An 18,406-nucleotide genomic window follows, 5' to 3' on the forward strand; every position below is an offset into this window, starting at 1 on the left:
TTAACAGATATTTTAATGTTGTGGCTTCCCATGAACGAATCATACATCGCAGTTAAGATTCGCTTGTACAAAGTGCCTTGTTGTCGTGAACATGTATGTTCCTTTTTGTTTCGTAATAATTAGTGTCACGACGTATGTTATCGAGGAAGCGCGCCCGGTAAACTGTTAAATGTATTCCATCAAACAATGACAGTCACATTTCATAATAGTGCCGAACAGTCTAGGGAAGTGGTCGCTACCATTAGTATATAGGCTATATGTGCTATTGTCCGAAAACCGTTTAATATAATCAATAGTGTAGCTTGTATCTTTGTTATGCCCTACTTTTATGTGACCTTCCTTTTAACATATCAACCCTGTTCTCTTCTGCGACCATAGTAAAATATATCGTCATGACAACAATTCTTTTATACTTGGCGTAATTTCAACGAAACATAATTTACTTTTTATTTCTCCCTTAACATACATGATTGTGTTCGTCGTTATTGCTAAGAATAACCTCTGTTCGTGACTGACACATTTACCGTTGCACGGAAAATGTTGACGTCACGTTAAACTTTCACCTTCTCCTACTTTGTTGCTTTGATTAAAGTAAGATACTCATGCGTTTTTAATTAGTTTTGTTTTTATAGATTAGAGTTGTCTTCACGTGCACTACGCAAACGTACTGAGCTAATGTCAGTTAGTTTTGTGAATATTCACGATAATGCTTGAAAATAAATCAGTACCGACAAAATTATCAGTCTTATATCTAAATGCGTGTGGCCTGTGTCTAACAGAAAATTGAATGTACGGATGTAAATTCTTACGTTGGTCAACAAACGGAATTTTATTTTAATGACAGTGAAGCGAAAGAATTAACTTACGGAGGAGGCACGTGCGTTAGAAAATTAGATCGACTGGCAAGGGTGATTTTCACCGTTACGTCGATTACGACACATGACACAGTAGGTAATGTATTTGATTAGAATTATTTCTTGATGATTTCACCTGCAGCGAAATATTTACAATATTACACTAAAGTATTACGCCACACGGCATAAAGCAGCACAAAATCGGCATGAAATCAATATTTCAGAATTTCACATGAAATATAACAAGAACATTTACCAGATACAGTCACGTCAGACGTTACGTATACGTCAGGACAACGTAGACGTACTGGAAAATGGAAATCTTCAGAAGCATCTGTCGCAATAATCAAAATTTGAGCGATGATACTGGAAACTTACTTACAATGTTTAGAATTATGAAACATTCAGAAGTAGTTACAGTAACAGAAACGGAAATAAGTCCAGTATTAGTTACAGCAGAAAATTATGTATGGGTTGCGTACGTTTATGGACAGTAGAATATTAGAGACAATTTACAGGTAGCCAGATTTAGACAGTTGGGATGTGCTAGGAATGCAAGTGAGGGAAGAATTGGGAGAGAGGCAGACAGAACTTGAGAAAGTGATAGTGAACTTGTAATGGAGCGAAGAAAAGAAATATGAGTTACATGACTGAAAAACGAAACGAAAAAAAAGTGTAGAGTGAAGAAGTGGACATTTACTTCATGCTAGTAGAGAAAGAGAAATAGTTATTGCCTTAATAGGAAAGAAATAATGATCTCATAAGTAAATGGTTCAGTTTTGTCCTCAAATGCATCAAGGTACTGAATTGTGTGTAGCCTGCATGGTATCTCATTCCTAAGGCACACTTCGCCAACGGAGAAGGAATTCGCGAGTGTTTTTGTTTTTTTGCATGGTTGCAACCACGATGCTGGATAAGTTTGACATTGTGTTGCCATTATGGTGAAATGACGGGTACTCGATCTCCGAAGCGTCAAACTGGAGTGTATGCTCACAGAATGGCCGATGATGTAGGCACGGCGTGCAGTAGTCACATAACTTGTCTGGTCAAATAAACGGATGTTGCAGATGTAACGCACACAGTCGTTCTGAGTTAGGGTTCTAACCGTGTAGTATTCCCGCTACTCGAGGTAAAAGTCTTCCTTTATGTGGCCACAGTTCTCTGCCCAGTTCAACTGCTCATTTAATGACATTTCCTGGCAGATTATAGCTGTTTGCCAGCATGAGAATCGAACTCGTGACCATTGCCTGTAGTGGAAAAGTGCGCTACCGACTGAGATACTGTCGCACGGCTCAAAACCCGCCCTCACATCGTTACTTCGCCAGTATCTCGTATCCTACCTTCGTCTCATTGTTCCGAGTTTGAGTCATATCAGCACACACTCCGCTGCAGAGTGAAAATTTCATTCTGCTCGTTTGATGTTACACCCAGATTTTTGACGTTGCTTTTCTTTAATTTTAATTCACTGTTACGGTACCGCCTAGAGCAACTGCTGACAGCTGGACTGAGATTTTACTTACTAATAGTGCATCATCAATTTATTTTATATTAGCTATTTTACTTACAGTAGTTAGCGCAAAATAAAAAGCCGAATGAATGATAAAAGAAAGGGAAAAATGCAGAGAAGAAACGATAAAACAGAAATTTCAGCAAACGCTCTAAGAGGAGAAAATAGAAAAGAAATGGACAGAAGAGAGAAAAAAGAAACACAGCGAATGTATGAAACTCTTTTGGGAAGAAAAAAGAAAGATACACGAAAAAAAGCTATGAAAACTAATTGTGTTTAAGCGCTCTCCTTAAGGAGTAGTTAATGAAAATAATGATAACAATAATATAAAAAAATAATAATAATAACAAAAAAACGAAAATAAAACAGGGAGTTAAAACGTATGCCGCGGCTCCCCGCGTCGGAGGTTCGAATCCTCTCTGGGGTACGGGTGTGTGTGTTGTCCGTAGCGTAAGTTAGCTTAAATTAGATTAAGTAGCGCATAACTTTAGGGACGGATGACCTCAGCAGTTAGGTCCCATTACACCTTACCACAAATTTCCAAATTTCCATGCGAAATCCTGGGTAACAGTTTCGTCCAGGAAACGTGTGGTATTAAATAACAGATTTACGCATATGTACAACAAAATGGGATTGCCGGTCTCCAGATTGTCAGTTTTGTCGTAGAGTTGGTGTTGTAAACATGAAGATGACACTATAATCATGACATAAATGTTATCATATGATGAAATAAACATTATTAAATGATCACTGCAGTACCTGGAAACCAGCATATCGTCAGTTTGTCCGAGAAAGCTTGAAAGAACAGAATGAGGTTTTCGATATTTTAAGTCTTGCACCTGACATGGAGGAAAAGAGAGAAAATGAGAGAATAAGGAGACTAACAGAAAGAAACTGAACTATAAAACAAATGGTGCTAAGCAGGAAGCGTCAAGATCCCATGTTCGGATCCCCATGTGACACACAATTTTGAACAATCTAGAAATTTCAAAACACTGCAGTGTCTAACGCAGAGTGAAATATTTATTGCGGACAACTGGTATTAGATAAATTTTGGAGACCGTTTTCAGTTGAGTGTTACAAAAAAAGAAAGCTGATAAGGCTCTTTACCGTAAAAAAAAGTAGAGTCGTAAGAGAGAATATTTGCCGTAACAGAAAACATTGCCTGAAAAGAATAGTTGCGCCTCTGGTAATACTAAACGTACTAATTCCTTATTGCCGACGAAAATGAACAGACGATGGCTCTTTTGTGTTCCCAGGAATCTGCTAGACATCACTTATTAAAAAATTGCGGTATGACATGAAGGAATAACCAAACGACACACACGAATACCGAAACTCAAAGACAGCCCAGAATCAAGGAAGACGAAAAAAAAAAAAAGGAAATAGACATCCAAAAAGAGACAGGAAGTTCGTTCAGTTTTAAAGTTGTTCACTGCTTGTCGTAGGAGAAAACCTCAGCATCCTTCTTAGATCGTGAGCAGATAACGCCACCGTTTGACGTCTATTAAAGTCAACAGAAAATACAAACGAATTACTAAATTATTTACGCATGTGACGCGAAAAGTAGAAATCGCCATGAAACAGCAACACTAAAAGAAATTGACCGAACTGTTACACGATAAATGATTAAAGAAGTTTTTGGACTTCGATATCCTAAATACCTATGGAACAATTTCAACTAGAATGGTGGTGAAGATAATGTTACTAGGAAGGTGAAACAAACATAGCGTTTTATTGAAAGAGCAGTTATAAGCTGCAACAAAACTACCAAACAAACTGGGCATACTAAGTTTTTGACATCGCTACAGAGACATAAATCAGCGAAAATAGTTCAATGGATTTGAATTAATTATTTCCTTATAATAAACGCGCTAATCGCCAGAATTCAATTATTATAGTGCCATTACAGAGACATTACGTTTAACTGGGTGAGTCATTTGTTTTATAAAACGAACAGGAATACTACTTGCATTGCTTGAGCGAAATTGGGCAACGTAGAATTAAAGTACGCTCTAGTTGAGCTACAATATTATTGTAAAATTATATGTGAATGAAAGCTTCACAGATTGTACACAAAATATAAGATTTATAGGAATTTATATTGTCACCTGAAGTAGGATGAACACACAAATACACCAGTAGAGAAAACGTCATAATTATGCTTGCTCTTATGTCACGTGTAGCACGCAGTATTTTATAGTTACGTATTATGCCTATAAGTACTCCATCTTTAGCTACGGAATCATTTTTTGGGAGCCTCATGCACAAAACGCGGACGCAGTCTTCAAGTGCCAGAAAAGACCGTTAGAATAATAATTAAAAATAGTAACCGAGCTCCCTGTAAAAATCCGTTTAGAGATATACGGACTGCAGTTGTACATGTGAGTACGTTTACCAGTCTGAAATGCTGCTAAAGAATAGTACCAGGAATTTTCTCAAAAACTGCAGCAGTCGTGATCATGGAACAAGAACCACACTCAACTTACCGCTACTAGGAGTAAGCAAACAAAAAATATAAAGTATCATTTTATGAAAGGGAATAAAATTGCGCAATAAATTGACCAAGGGCATTAAAGAAATAACAAAAAATTAAAACAATTAACGGTCAGTAATGACATACCTCTTAAATAATTCATTCTAAAAAGTCGAGAATTATTTTGATAACACTGAGTAGGGAATTGTAAAAATTGACATTTTTAAATAATTAACAGCTATAATTCTGCAGTTAGTTGTCGTTTGATGACTATCGCTGTGCAGATTATATCAAGTATAAATTTGGTGAGTCCAACACCCAAAATTGTGCATTATTTAAGAAGTACGTTATATAATCCAGACTTGCTGCTCATTTATAGTAGCAGAACTACCGCCATGGCGACGATTTTATTGCGATCCAAGAAATAGAGGCAACCAAAGAGTATGTAACAGCTTGACCGTCCGCTTCTAGAATTTTCTGCCCAGTATGGAAATTATTACCAGATAGGATTGACAGAAGACATCGAAAGAGACCAAAGAAGGGCGACTCGTTTTGTGCTATGACATAATAGGACAGAAAGTGTCATGGACTGATACAGCAAACGCTTCGGGAAGGAAATAGTGTGTTCCGTATTGAAGTGAGTGTGTTCCTTATTGAAGTGAAATTTTCTCACGAAATTTTAATCAGTGTCATTCTCCTCGGAATTCAGTAATATATTGTTTCCTCCCAGTTCAACATGGGAACATGACCGTCGCGATGAAATAAGAGAAATCAGAGTCGGAAAAAATTTGGATGTTCTCACCCACGCGCTGGACTAGGGTGGAAAGGTATAGATAAAGACTGAAAGCGATGTCTTGCATCTTCTGACAAGCACTGTAGTGTGAACTGAAGACTAAGCATGTAGTTGGAAATGCAGGTTACGTATGAATGAGAGCTTATTTATGGAAAATCTAAGAGAAGGGGAAAAGATTCAAGACTTGCTAAGAGGCAAAGTGTATTTTTTTTTTCTGAAAATTGGAAATCCATGTTGTTTTACCTTCATGGAGGATTGTGACAGACTGCTAGCGGCAGCAAATGGAGAGAAGAAAGCGAGGAAAACTCAACATACCAGATAATCTGTTCTAGTAAACACACTATTGCACTATATTGCTGCATCGCGTGGTACGACCACGTTTCATACGCACTCAACGATCCGTAACTCGCTTTGTCATGACCGAAGCATGGTATCTCCGCAGGGATTCTCTATCGACACATTATCAGAAAGACAGGGCGATTTAGCTGTACATCCTTACTACGCCTTATTCGTTAGTCGAACGGTGTGGATTCTCATATTCCCACGATACTGTCTGTTGGAAGAGCGACCAACAATCGGTAAAAAGAATGTTTGATTTAATCTATAGACACATTTTTTGTTATTTTGTCTACTGTCTACTGGTTTCGACACCAAGTACTACGACCAGGCCATCCTGAGATCATTGCACGAGCGTCGTACACATGGACACGGCTGGGATAAACGTGAAATTGGAAGTGCGGTCAAACATGAAACTGAAAATGCTGTCAAAGATCATCAAACGACAGTTGCAGAGTAGTACTGAACCACACTAGGCCACTATTTCCTCCGAATGCTGGATATCTTTACAATATAAATAATTTTGCTTTTTAATGTAATGCTATTATTGTGAATACACTTGCTCAAATAGGCGTTCTGCAGTGATATAAACCGGATACAGACTAGAAATGAAAAAACCGACCGGTTAAAGTAGATACCTGTATTATAGTTCTGAATAACTGATATTTTTCGACATTTGTTTGGTCTCAGTTATAACAAGTATTTTTATTTTTTACTAATAAATGGGTAAAAAAACGAAGTATCAGATAGCAACACTGCTGAAATTTATAAACAAACCTTCTTTAAAGAACGAGGAACTTCTATTCGTAAAGTTTGCATTGCTTTAAAATATTACATTATTATAGGAAGTGGAAAATGCGATCAGTGCTATTTTAATAACAATACCGACAGAAACAAGTAACAAAAACGTGGCATAGTAGTTGGTGCGGCATTGCTGAGACAATAATGTACCTGTTACCATGTAGCGTGGCCTATTATATGCATGTACATGCAGTGTGGAAGATGTGCCTCATCTGATCTATATGGTAGTTTATTACTGTCGTCGTCGAGTATCTTTGTGTTACAGAACGCCATCATCTCTAGTCTGGAAGTATTTTACGGAGTTCGCTATCAATGAAATACAATGCTCCATTTGTTTTAAAAAATTAAAAAACGGGAGGAACAGCGAGAAACTTGTAATATGAGGAAGAAACGTAAAACTAAACAGCTCATTCATAGTTTATAGTAAAAATAGAAAGTAGCTGATTTGCTGCCTGTGTCTACATAACATGCTTTTATATGCTTGTAGCCTTCTAAAGCGGACAAATTAACATGAAAAGCAGAGTTATACAAGCTCAGTTTTCACCGTTTAGCACTGACTACTGACGATATGGTATGATTCCTGATTATGACATGATTTTTGAGCAGGTTCAAAAAATTAGAATGAATACACAAAACTGGCAATTTTTCGTAGTAGTCAACCGCTTTCCGAGAAAAACAGCGAACGATGGACGGTCTGAGTTTTCTTTTACTTCCATATTTAATTGTTTTGATTCTATGTATTGTAAAACTGAGGGAGTCAAAATTTTTCAGTCTTTATTCGCTTTCCAGTTTTATCACAGGAAACAATGAGAATGATGCACCGAAAATAAATGATTTCAGAAACCGGTTAGTTTGAGCATTTTTAATACTCCGCTTAATGCGGCGTTGAAAAAAACCAATAAACCGAAAACAGGTTGTTTCAGCGATAACCTCCATCCATAACAAAAACGGTGAAATGTAAACACAGCAGTCTAGATTTGTTATTTTATTTTTATTGTTTTACTTAAGTGACGACTGTTTTATTCTTTGTTTTACTACCTATATTCTTACTTTTCATATTAAACACGCTTTAGGTGTATGTTCATTGTGACTCTGTTTTCAGAAGTTAAAAAAAAGCCTCTGTACATATGGGGTACTCTTATCGCTGCTGCATCTATTTAAAGCATAGCATTGACCTTTGCTGTTAATACAGTGACACATCTACTTGGGAAGCAGGCATAAGACCTACCAGCCAGGCCTAACGGAGTGCCTATATTTTTACAGCTGTGCTCTGTACCATCTGCTTGCCATCACAGAGGAAAAAATTGTAAATGTTTTTTAAATTACATGTTTAACTATGTTGTTGTTGTTGTTGTGGTCTTCAGTCCTGAGACTGGTTTGATGCAGCTCTCCATGCTACTCTATCCTGTGCAAGCTTTTTCATCTCCCAGTACCTACTGCAACCTACATCCTTCTGAATCTGCTTAGTGTATTCATCTCTTGGTCTCCCTCTACGATTTTTACCCTCCACGCTGCCCTCCAATACTAAATTGGTGATCCCTTGATGCCTCAGAACATGTCCTACCAACCGATCCCTTCTTCTGGTCAAGTTGTGCCACAAACTTCTCTTCTCCCCAATCCTATTCAATACTTCCTCATTAGTTATGTGATCTACCCATCTAATCTTCAGCATTCTTCTGTAGCACCACATTTCGAAAGCTTGTATTCTCTTCTTGTCCAAACTATTTATCGTCCATGTTTCACTTCCATACATGGCTACACTCCATACGAATACTTTCAGAAATGACTTCCTGACACTTAAATCTATAATGGATGTTAACAAATTTCTCTTCTTCAGAAACGCTTTCCTTGCCATTGCCAGCCTACATTTTATATCCTCTCTACTTCGACCATCATCAGTTATTTTGCTCCCCAAATAGCAAAACTCCTTTACTACTTTAAGTGCCTCATTTCCTAATCTAATTCCCTCAGCATCACCCGACTTAATTAGACTACATTCCATTATCCTTGTTTTGCTTTTGTTGATGTTCATCTTATATCCTCCTTTCAAGACACTGTCCATTCCATTCAACTGCTCTTCCAAGTCCTTTGCTGTCTCCGACAGAATTACTATATACTGTGATATTTTGTCAATGGGATGACTGATAATGGTATGGATGTGGTTTGAAACCTGTCTCTTCCACAAGCTGCCAAGCACTTTAATGAGATTCATGTAGATGAAAATGTAAAATAACACATTCGAACACAGGACAGGGCATCCGGACTGCTCTTTTTAATACATTTTTAGGAAATAGTTACTTTGTAACTGTGAATGCAATATATGTGTATGATGTTTCACTTGAAATGCTGCAACTTGGTTTATTTAATTTAAAAAAAAATTGTGGAATATTAGAATTGGTAGACATACGAAATGTTTAACTGAATCGTGTTTCTATTCCGAAGAAAAGCTTGTACTCGCTGTTCTTGCACATAGATCGCCTGGGTGTGGCATGTTTAGGCATACAATGAGCTACACGACAATTTGGACATAATCAATACGTTTACCAAAGAAAACTCACCAAACACCTGTATGTTTTCAGAAGTTCTTATTTTATTTACGCGACTAGTTTCGACATCTCATTAATGCCGTCTTCAGGCCCCTATGCACTCGACGTGTAGAGAATCAGATACATCAATGCATGGATAACCCGAACCAACAGTACCTGGATACCCTGAATTTTTTGTGGAGGCAACAGTTGTTGTCAAGTCTTCTGTACAAAAAATTCACAGAGACCAGGTACTGATGACTCGGGTTATAGATGCATAGATGTATCTGATTCTCTATACAAGGGGTGCATAGAGGCCTGAAGATGGCATTAATGAGATCCGAAACTGATCGTGCAAATAAAATAACAACTTCTGAAAACATACGGCTGTTTGGCGATTTTTCTTTGGTAAATGTCTGACTGGCTGCTGTCCCGTATTGACGATGGATCAAACAGAGACCACCGGTATGTTTCTTTTCGGAATGTTTCTTACCATCTGGATCTTATTGTTGTCGGAATACACTCTGGAGATGCAAGTCTGTTTTACAAATGGTTATTTATCCAATATGATATTTCAAACGCTGCACTACTTTATTTTCTTTTATTTATTACTTACCTAACATTAAGCTTGATAGTAATCCGGATCAATATCGGAATCATAAACTTCCCTTTCTGGACTGGAGTGGCCGATTCTTTTCTTCCAGGTCGTTGAAACCATCGCTATCATTGAAATTCTCAATGCGAAAATTATGTAGAAAGCGAATAGTGGACCAATGAAGATGCAGGTAGCAGACGAAAGAAGTGTGGGACTCAACAGTCTACGTGGCTACCAACATAGGGCTGGACGCCTAATATTAACCACGAATTTTTACGCACGAGTGGGACTCGGGTGCTGTCTGGCTGATTAACAGACGCTGCCCGAGTCCTGCTCGGGCTCCGTCTAGCATGTGTTAAGTACGACTGACAGGCCTCTTTACGGGAAATCCGAGAGGAGCGGAAGAGAGTTGGGAACGGCTAAGAGAGAGTTTACGTTTCGGTGCACTGGAAAGCCATGCTGTTTTACCTTAGCGGAGAATTTGGTCGGACTGCTAGCAGCAGCAGACTGTAGAAACGAAGCGAAGAAAGCTCGGCATCCCAGATAAGTATCCATAAGTGGAGAATTTGGTCGGACTGCTAGCAGCAGCAGACTGTAGAAACGGAGCGAAGAAAGCTCGGCATCCCAGATAAGTATCCATCCCAGTGAAGGCACTATGGCAGCTGACTGTCAGCAACTCGTGGCACAAAAACATTTCATACGCACACGGCTCTTCGTAAATCACTTTGTCACGCCCGATACGAGCTAACTCCACAGTGATTTCTCACGGACACATTACCCCGGATCACAGCGCGCTCGCGAGACGCACATTTTCGATTATTTGTGCCGCCAGATGGATCTCTCCGCGGATCCAGAACGGACTGCGTGCACGCCGGGGCTAGCTCGCCACCGGAACTAGCAACGTAATTGACTCTGAGGGCGTCCATTGTCCGTCGCAATCCCGTTAGCAGCCAAAGACAATGGACGCGAGCTCTCGTGTGTGCCCGCAGGGGTCACTCCTGTCGGGTAGGGAGGAAGCCAGGGAAAAAACAAAAACAAAAAAAAGAGAGAGAAATAAATAGTAGAAAAAAGACGCAGAGGGGCGTGGTCTGCGGTTCCTGGCTCGCTGTATACTGCAAGTCTTTTTGTGTGGCTATCGGCTATCGAAGGCCGGCCGCAGCGTAGATCTAGGTCGCTTTCATTCGAAGGGAATTGCGCGGATCCGTCTCGCGTGATTGGCACTCGGACGCGTGCTGTGGTCTGCAAGGGAGTTACGGGGGTGGACCGGGTCAGTAAGTGGGACCCGCCTCCATCGGCCATACGAAAGGTGAACACGCGGCGTCAGTGTTGCCAACCGACGAATAACCAATCAGTCCGGTCGGACCAGAAATGTTATCTACACGTTTACCTTTATACTAGTTGAATGTCTGGAGTTCATTTCTAAAATGTAAAACAATATCCTCTTTCAACAGATCCGGAATATTTAAGTCAATTGAATGGAAAGCATTGTCCAGGTGTCCTATTATTACAGGTCTGCTCAATTTGTACAAAGTAGAAACCATTTCGTAGTGTACTTACGAAAAATTCAGTAAGTGCAGCTTCGGCGAGGTCAGAGGTAGACGCAGTGTTCAGTAAGTTGTCAGAAGACACGGTTACTAAGACCCTAACATACCCCTTTATATAGTGCATGGCGCAAATGACCGTGACCCCCCTGGGTCCCCTAGTCCCATGGCGCCTGTGCCTGTGGTGCTGAGATAGTTGGCTTTTCAAGCCGACTATCTGGGCAAGCACCCACGCCAGCAAAAGGTTGGCGACAGAAAGAAATCGCGCGTAGTCGGTCACAGCCATTTGCGCCATGCAGTGACAGATGTTGCTGTTACGTATATAAATGCAGAAACTAGTAACATTTATTTAGTCAGCACAATGTCTTGGTTAAATGAGTATTTAAGCACGGGACAACATGGTTCAATACAGTACGAGGGAGGAACTTATATCCAGGACCAGTGGACGACATTGAAATGGCGGAACGGAGAAACGTTTTTAATGTTCAAAATGGTTCAAATGGCTCTGTGCACTATGGGACTAAACATCTATGGTCATCAGTCCCCTAGAAGTTAGAAAGAATTAAACCTAACTAACCTAAGGACACCACACAACACCCAGTCATCACGAGGCAGAGAAACTTTTTTTTTATGTTAATAGGAGTAATAGGGCAATGTTTGGCAAAGATGCTGCAGATGAAATTAGGTATGGAAAAAATCCAGCATACGATGATTTAGAGGAAGAAGTTGTTGAATTTGAAATGGAGCCAAGGCCAACAGAAGACGTAAATACTGGATTGCGCCAGCGTCGTCCATATCAGTACGGTGAAGAAGATCATACAGCAGTAGAAATAGATGCATCTGAAAATACGCCACTTTTATCTGGGGCAGCTGAAACAGCAGTTGATGGTGCGACCTTAAGCACCTCGTTATCTACAGGTCAAATAGCTGGAGCTGCTGGTGTAACAGCTTTAGCAGGTGCAGGAGTTTTAGGTTTTTCCCATACACCAGCGTCAGTTTTCTGCTGTGCTAGCTGCTTCTTTTTTGGCCGGTCATCGTGGCTTTCTTACACGCATAGGGGTTGGAGAAAGATTTGCAAAAACCGCGATAACTTCATGCTTGAACATAAATGCAGCCTGCACTGTTATGCGAGGTCTGTTCAAAAAATTCCTGAACTTTGTCCATAAAATTTTTCTTTACTTACCTTTTACTTATTGTGCACGGTCTCCTTCGAAATACTCTCCTCCACAATTGATACACCGCCCCAGACGCCGGTTCCACCTCCGGAAGCAGTCTTGGTACGCCTGTTGCTGGATCGCGCGAAGCGCCGTCTGCGAATTTCATTTTACCTCGTCTATCGTTGCAAATCTTCGTCCTTTCAACGGGGTTTCCAAAACTGCAAATAAACGAAAGACCCGCAGGGACCAGTTCTGGAGAGTACGGAAGATGGCGCAGCACAGTGATTTTGTTTCTTGAGCAGCAGTCACGCACCAACATGAATGTGTGGGTGCGTTATCGTGATGAAAGAGCCATGAATTTTCTCGCCACATTTCAGGCCGTTTTCTTCCTCACATTTTCTCGCAGGCGTCGCAACACGTCACCATAGTACCATCGATTAACAGTTTGTTCCTGACGCACGAATTCATGATGAACTAATCCTTCTGAGTCAGAGAAAACTACCAGCATGGCGTTTACATTTAACCTGACCTGACGAGATTTTTTCGGTCTCGGAGAACCTTCGTGCCCCATTGTGAAGAGTGAACCATGGTCTCAACATCGTAACTGTAGACCCATGTTTCATCACCATTATGATTCTTTTAAGGAACATCTCGTGCTCATTTACGTGATCCAAATGCTCTTCACACATTGCGAGGCGAAGGCCTTTCTGGTCTTGTTTCATGAGCCGTGGGACGAATTTGGCGGCAACACGATGCGTTCCAAGACGCTTCGTCAGGATTTAATGACATGATCCCACGGAAATGTTACATTCTTCTGCAATCTCCCGGACAGTCAGTCTTCGATCGGGACGCACAATTTCGTTGACGTTCCTGACATGAGCGTTGTCGGTAGACGTCGAAGGGCATCCTGAACGAGGGTCATTTTTAACTTCTGTCCGGTCATTTTTGAACGGTGTGAAGTTTTCGTAAAATTGAGTACGGCTTAAACACTCATCATCGACGGCTTCCTGCATCATTTGGTGTGTCTCTGTAAAGGTTTTCTTGAGTTTCACACAAAATTTAATGCAGACGCGTTGCTCTTCCAACGCTGCCATCTCGAAATTCGTAAACTACGCGACACAACGTTCTACTCAATACAGCACTAACAGACTTACACATTAAACACAGGGGTGTGCAGTGGTATCAATCGCATTTCGCTCCAATACTCCACTGGCGCAAAATTACGAATGATTCGGAATTTTTCAAACAGACCTCGTATTTGACAACGAACGTCACCTGTGGAATGTCGCCAATATGTTGAAAAGTCATAATAGCGTTCTGGATAGTTGGGTTCAAATGGTTCAAATGGCTCTGAGCACTATGGGACTTAACATACATGGTCTTCAGTTCCCTAGAACTTAGAACTACTTAAACCCAACTAACCTAAGGACATCACACAACACCCAGTCATCACGAGGCAGAGAAAATCCCTGACCCCGCCGGGAATCGAACTCGGGGACCCGGGCGCGGGAAGCGAGAACGCTACCGCACGACCACGAGCTGCGGACTGTTGGGTTGGGTAATGAAAAAATGGAAATGATCGTATGGCATTGTTGGCCGGGAGACCCCATGCGGGGGAGTTCGGCCGCCGTATTTCAAGTCCTTTTCAGGTGACGCCGCATCGGCGACTTGCGAGCCAATGATGATGACGGACACACCAGTCCCCTGCCGGGAATCGAACCCGGGCCCCCTGCGGCGCAGGCAGTAACGCTACCGCTACGCTTCGGAGGCGGTGACGGATTCGAACCAGGGGAAATTCTCAGTGTTCGTATGGAGGGTGATTCCTTAAAGAACGGGCCCGAAGTGTTTGGTATTGCAACAGGCACTGTATCGAAGATGTATACCGCATAAAGGAAGAGAGCAAAAACATTATCCGCTAAGTCACATCGCGTACGAAAGTGTGTGTTGAGTGATCTTGACAGTCATTGAAGAGGATCGTGACGATAAGTAAGAGGGCACCAGCTGCAAGCTGGCCGGAGTGGCCGATCGGTTCTAGGCGCTACAGTCTGGACCCGCGCAACCGCTACGGTCGCAGGTTCGAAGCCTGCCTCGGGTATGGATGTGTGTGATGTTCTTAGCTTAGTTAGGTTTAAATAGTTCTAAGTTCTAGGGGACTGATGACCTCGAAGTTATGTCACATAGTGCTCAGTGCCATTTGAACCAGCTGCAAAAGTCACTGCAGAACTGAATGTCGCACTCGCGACTCAGTCAGCACCAAAACAACTCGAAGGGAACTCCAGAAGCATGGAACTGTAGGGTGAGCTGGAGTTCGAAAGGCACTCATCAGTGATGTAAATTCGCGTAACAGGAAAACGTTGTACCGAAGCCATAACCCCCGCACTGCGGAGCAGCGGAAGAATGTCGTTTGGTAGAATGAGTCCTGTTTGACGCTGTTTCGAAGTTCTGGCCGAGTTCACGTCCCAAAAGTGAAACATGGATGCCACCATAGTTACTCTGCAAGGCTGCATTACTGTCAAGGATTATGTGACCATACTGGCCTAATTAGGCCAATCCCATGGTACAACATTTCATCCCCAGTGGTGGTGCTGTGTTCCGAGTGGGACCCTGTTCACACAGATTGCGATCATCAAGGACTGGTTTGGTAAGCAAGAGGATCGAATTGTCGCGTGTCCCCTGGGCACCACAGTCTCCAGATCTAAATATTATTGAGCTTCTGTAGCCTAATTTTGATAGAACGGTGCATGATCGGTATTGGTCTTCATCTTCGGTAACCAACCTTGCCACTATTTTGTTGGATGAGTGCTACAAATTTCCCTTGAAACCCAATCAGGGCCAGTATTTATCGATTTAGAGACGACTGGCATCTGTTTTGAATGCCAACAACTTCCTTCAGCGCTTCAGGCATGGTACTGCGTTGTGCTTTTGTGTTTCCGTAGTTTCGTCCAGCCCATATATATATATCCATATATATATAAAGCAAATTATTGTGTTTGGTAGAGGGTACTTTGCGTAACACTTACACTTCCCCGCTCTCTTGTCGCAGTCGTGAGTTGTGTGATGGAAGTCGATGTAACCCCCCCCCCCCCCCCCCTCTCGCAAATTCGAATCTCTCCGATGTCGCCTCCACGGTCTTTTCGCTAAATGCACGTGGATGGTAAAAATATCAGAAAGAGCGTTGTCTTCCCCGATTATAAAAATTTATTTCTGAGGTACTGTGCTACATATAGCTGAGCCGTTTGTTGCAAATGGTAACTTAACTCGCAAAGTTTTTTATGAATACGTGTCCACATTTGCTCAAGTTGTTGCCCGTACAACCTCTAGGCAACGGGTGTCCAGCCTTTGAGGTCACACTGGAAGAATACGAGTATTTTTGGGCCACACATAATATACGTAAAAATAACAATAGCCGCTGAGAGAAAAGGAAAAAAAAGGAAAAGAAGAGCGTTCGAAGCTGTATAGGTAACACACTTAAGTAGTTTATAATTTACTAATTTATGATTCTTTAGTCTAAAAAAGGACTTGACATTTCAGGTAGAGTTCATATATATTGTAAGTAGGCTGCTTAGGTTTTTATATTGGTAACGCCACATAGTGCTCTGTATGAAAATCACTGGCTGTGCTGTGTGCAGTCTGTGGCTGGTTTGCATTGTTGTTCGCTATTGTAGTGTTGGGCGGTCGGCTGTTAGCGGCGCGTAGCGTTGCGCAGTTGGAGGTGAGCCGGCAGCAGTGGTGGATGTGGGGAGAGAGATGGCAGAGTTTTGAGAGCAGACGATCTGGATGTGTGTCCATCAGAGACAGTTAATTTGTAAGACTGGATGTCATGAACTGCTATATATATTATGACTTTTGAACACTATTAAGGTAAATAAATTGTTTGTTCTCTATCAAAATCTTTCATTTGCTAACTATGCCTATCAGTAGTTAATGCCTTCAGTAGTTAGAATCTTTTATTTAGCTGGCAGTAGTGGCGCTCGCTGTATTGCAGTAGTTCGAGTAACGAAGATTTTTGTGAGGTAAGTGATTTGTGAAAGGTATAGGTTAATGTTAGTCAGGGCCATTCTTTTGTAGGGATTATTGAAAGTCAGATTGCGTTGCGCTAAAAATATTGTGTGTCAGTTTAAGCACAGTCATGTATAATTTTTCTAAGGGGACACTGCAATATATATATATATATATATATATATATATATATATATATATATATATATCATAGAGCAAACTTTAACCAACACGACCTCCAAAGTAAAGTTCTGTGGGGAACTATCAGAGCCCTTTGAAATTCGCACAGGTGTCCGACAAGGCGATGGCCTCTCACCTCTCCTTTTCAATCTGGTGTTAGATAAGGTCATAAGAGAATGGGAAACATCACAACAGGGGATAACCTTAGGAAACCTACAGATTAAATGCCTGGCTTTTGCAGACGATTTGGCGATTGTCACGAAAGGTATAAAGGAAACAAAAGACGCTATTGAAAAACTGCACGAAATCGCTTCCAAAACTGGACTACAGATCTCTTACGAAAAGACACAGTTTATGAGCACAAAGAAACTCTCATCTCTGAACACAAAGTATGGCACGATTTACAAAACAGCAAACTTCAAATACCTCGGTGAAACACTACAAATGAGTGGACATAACAGAGACTCAAATGAAGAAAGAAAGACTAAACTGGACAAGGCATACAAAGTAGTGTGGAATCATTACAACAAGAAGTCTATCTCACAAAAAGCCAAATTACGCCATTACGACACGGTGGTGCTCCCCGAGGCACTATATGCAGCAGAGACCACACTAATCCGAGGGCATATACGTATCAGACAATTAGAAAAAGTAGAACGGAAAATACTTAGGAAAATATTTGGCGCAACTAACAACAATGGAATATGGATCAAGAAACCTACAGAGGAACTGTACAAACATACGGAGACAATCACAGAAAAGATTAGAAAACGCAGACTACAATTCTATGGACACCTATACAGAATGCCATCACACAGGCTGACCAAACAGATCTTTGACTGGGTAACCACTAGAAACAACAAATGGGTGGCAGAGGTAGAAAACGACCTGAACCAGCTCAACATAACAGCAGACACAATAAACGACAGAATAAAGTTCAGAAACATCATTAAGAAAAGTAAACTACATGAGATACAATGCGACAAACGAACAGGCATAAAATGGACCGAAGAACGCAAGCAAAATCACAGCCAGAAGATGAAAGAAATATGGGCAACCAAAAAGGCAATCAAGATGAAGCCGAAGACACGAAGCCGACAAGAAGCATGGACAGAGGACCGGAAACAGAAACACAGCGAGCGAATGAGGGAAGTTTGGGCAGCAAGGAAGGCAGCAAAAGGAACTGGCCATGTAGTTTAGTCCAAATGCGCTCTTTAAGGGCAAAACACCAATAATAATAATATATATATATATATATTATTTGTTAGTAACTAACTCTACGCAGTCACGCTTTGCTGTGGTTCAGTCTGCTTAGATGGAAAAGAAAGACAAGAGAAAGCACGTGTTTCTAATAATATGGGAATTGCCATAAAGAAGACACGTCAAGTTGCGGACGGGCATGACTGAAAGACACTTACATAAAGCTTTCATCAGTAAAAGACACACACACACACACACACACACACACACACCACTCACGCACACTAGCAGGCACACCCCACCCAACACGACCGCCAACTCCTGCCGGCCAGAGATGTTGGAGCTGGCGGATGTGTGGACGTAAGGTGTGTGTGTGTGTGTGTGTGTGTGTGTCTCTTTTACTGATGAAAGCTTTATGTAAGTGTCATTTAATCGTGCCCGT

The sequence above is a fragment of the Schistocerca americana genome, chromosome 9, assembly GCF_021461395.2.
Source record: "Schistocerca americana isolate TAMUIC-IGC-003095 chromosome 9, iqSchAmer2.1, whole genome shotgun sequence".
Classification (NCBI taxonomy): Eukaryota; Metazoa; Arthropoda; class Insecta; order Orthoptera; family Acrididae; genus Schistocerca; species Schistocerca americana.